This window comes from Lathyrus oleraceus, chromosome 5 (assembly GCF_024323335.1).
Source record: "Lathyrus oleraceus cultivar Zhongwan6 chromosome 5, CAAS_Psat_ZW6_1.0, whole genome shotgun sequence".
NCBI lineage: Eukaryota > Viridiplantae > Streptophyta > Magnoliopsida > Fabales > Fabaceae > Lathyrus > Lathyrus oleraceus.
This window is the reverse complement of record NC_066583.1, coordinates 33211860-33215482: the sequence shown is the minus strand read 5'-3', so window position 1 is coordinate 33215482 and position 3623 is coordinate 33211860.

Below are 3623 nucleotides of genomic sequence, written 5' to 3'. Positions count from 1 at the left end.
CTGCCAACACTAAGAATCAACACTAACAAAACTCAAATATAAAGTGGAGGGCTTCTACTCGAACAATGAGGCTGAATATGAAGCCCTCGTAGCTGGACTTGAGATATTGTTGGAATTGGGGGCAACTCGAGTCGAAATAATGGGTGACTCAGAGTTAGTTATAAAACATATCACAAAAGAGTACATATGTATTAAAGAGAATTTAATTATGTACTTTATAATAGTCAATCAATTGCTAAAAAGATTAGAGATGGCTAATATTCGACATATACCTCGATTGGAAAATCAGGTGGCTAATGATTTGTCTCAAATTGCATTTGGGTATAAAATTTCAAAAGAAAAACTACAAAAAGCCATCGAAGTCAGAGGAAAAGTTATGTCAACCAGATTAGCCCCATCAGACTTAGAAAAGACAAAGCTGGGATACGTTGATAAAGAAAACTTTGAAATATTGGCAATAGACAATCTGACAAACGGAGATTGGAGGAAACCAATAGTGGAATATCTACATAATCCAACGGCGCCTGCTGACCGAAAAACCAGGTATCGAGCTTTAAGTTATTTTCTTTTGGGGATAGAGTTGTTCAAAAAGACTCCTGAGGGAGTTTTGCTTAAGTGCCTTAGTGAGTCAGAGGCATATTTAGCCCTTTCGACTGTCCATAGTGGGGCATGTGGGGCACACCAAGTTGGACATAAGATGAAATGGCTTTTATTTCGCCAAGGGATGTATTGGCCTACCATGTTGAAAGATCGCATCGAATTTTCCAAAGGATGCAAAGAATGTCAAGCACATGCAGGCATACAACATGTCCTTGCGAGCGAATTTCACTATATAGTCAAACCTTGGCCATTTAAAGGTTGGGCTTTGGATTTGATTGGGGAAATTCGACTATCATCATCTAAGAATCAGAGGTATATCTTAGTGGGCATTGATTATTTTACAAAATGGATCGAAGCTATACCTTTACCAAATGTAAGCCAAGAAGATATGATCGAGTTTATCTAGAAACATATTATTTATAGATTTGGAATCCCAGAGACTGTCACAACAGATCAAGGGTCAGTATTTACTGGTCGAAAGATGCAAGATTTTGCTAAGGAAATGGGCTTCAAATTGCTAACTTCTACGCCATATTATGCCCAGGTTGATGGTCAGGTCGAAGCAGCTAATAAGGTGATTATTGGTTTGATTAAGAAGCATGCGGGGGAAGAAACCTAGAAATTGGCACAAAACGTTAGATCAAATTTCATGGGCATGTCGTACCTCTCCCAAGGAAGCCACTAATTCGACCCCTTTTCAACTTACCTTTTGGTCATGATGCAGTTCTACCAGTAGAAATTTACCTACAATCCACGAGAATTCAAAGGCATCATGAAATTCCATCAGAGTCATATTGGAACATGATGTTGGATGACCTAGTCGATTTAGATGAAGAGAGGCTAAATGCCTTGGATTTATTAAAAAAACAGAAGAAGAGAGTAGAGAACTCTTATAATAAGAAGGTAAAAATTAAAACATTTTCGCCTGAAAACTTGGTCTAGAAAGTTGTCCTTCCAATGGATCGAAAGGATAGGGCCTTACGGAAGTGGTCTCCCAAGTGGGAAGGACCTTTTCAAATTTTGCAAGTATTCTCTAATGGTGCCTATGAGATTGAGAAACTTAGCGAAGACAAAAGAATCTTGAGAGTAAATGGAAAATATTTGAAAAGATATAGGCTAGCTCCAAGAAATAAAAATAAGAAATGAGTAATTGTGTATAAGTTAAGCAGAACCAATATGGTAAAAGGTGCCAAAATGGTTTAAATTTGCTTTAAGGGCCCAAAGGGCTAATATTCATTACAATCAAGACTTATATTCATTACATCAAAATAGGCACAAATGGAAAAGGAGACTATAACTAAAAAGGGAGACTGACCTTTATGTGGAGGTACTTTGTTTTGAGAAGTTCTAGGCGTTTCTCACATAAAGACTGTTTCGACTAGAGAAGTTTGACTTCCATTTCAAGTTTTCGTGCTTTTTAGACGAACTCCATGCTAAATTCTAGTTCTTTAGCCATCGAGGCATCATTGAACTCCAGGAGTTCACTTTTGCGTTTTTTGGCTTTAGAGATTTTTGCCTGCAGTTCCTCTATTTATTTTCTCCATGAAGCAATGTCACGGTCATTGCCTTCTATCTCCTCTTTATTCTTTTGTTTCATTTGCTCCAGTTCCATTGCCTTGTTGGCCGACTCAGTGGAAGCACCCCAAGCAGCTGCTTCAGAACCAGTTTTCTTTTTTATCTCCCCGGTTAGCTGGGGTAGCAGCTTATGATCTTGGACATCTTGGTCGATCATAGCGCCTATCTCCAGGATGATATTGGCCACTTCAGGGGAAACTTCTAGTAGATTGACTTGGTTAAGAAGAGCCTTCAATTTTAAGGGGGCAGAAGGATCAGCCAGTAAGAGCAGGAACAAGTCGCCCTTAAATATTTTTTCCTTGATTTTTGAAAGCACATCATCTGTAGGCATGCTCGAAGATTGATCATCAGATGTCATAACATTGCTAAGGATTTTCTCAGAAGAGGTTTCCCTGCAACTTAGCATAGCTTTTAGATATTCAAGGGGTTGGCTCCGTTTTTCAGAATAACTAGTTCTTCTGTAGAGAGACCCCTAGTGCTACTTATCAAAACTTTGCCTGCTGGAATAGCTGCAATGGTTGGAGTGGCAAGAGTTTGACTCTGAGTATGTCCTTCACCTATGTCCCGGTCCCCCTCATCATTGTTGTCCTCTTCTTTGAATCCTCAATCATCATCACCAATGTTGAGTGAGGTCTGGTTACCTTCGTCTTCTTCCTCCATCACCGTATCTTCGCCATTGTTACCCTCTTGCTGGGGATCGACTGTGCCTTCGATGTTGGGTGAACCGCATCGAGGATTGTCTCCAGCTTGAGCTTCTTTATCCACCACCATGGGATCTTGGTTTACTTCAGCTTGGTCCTCTTCGCTTGAATTAGCTTCGTGATCGGAACCGCTGGTATATGAATGTTAGGTAGTGGTCTTTGGTGGTAAAGTATCAAGCCCACCAACAATAGGTTGATTAATTTCACTCATAGATATTTTCTCAGATGACGGTCGATAGGTAGGTTGGCCAGCATTATTGAGGACATCTGCTATGGAAAACTGGCGCGGAGGAAGTTGTAGATGTTGTTTGAGCGGCAATACCTGCACCATCCTGAAACTAGAACAATTGAAAGATAAGTGGTGGAAGACAATAAATCAACTAATCAAGATAAAGTGAGGTTTGTTTTACCTTGTCTCCTTCGACCCTAGGGCTGGAGTTATCACTTTCACTCTGAGTCGCCGTTATCTTCGCCATGGCCTCAGGCGTAGGCTCTTGGATAGTTAGTGCAAAAGGCCTTTTCTTGGAAATTTTTGTTGGAGGCTAGCTCAAAGCTTCCGTGATTTTTGGTTGTTGTTTTCTCTTCCTGGAAGTAAGGTCGAGCACAGGCGACAGGTCCTCTTCGTCAGACTCTATTAAGACATGGGTTTCTGTTGTTTTGTTTTGGATTTTTATTGGGGTTAGAGGAGGTTTTCGAGCAGCCTGAATTTGATATTGAAGTATTAGTACCATTAGACATAACAAAGAG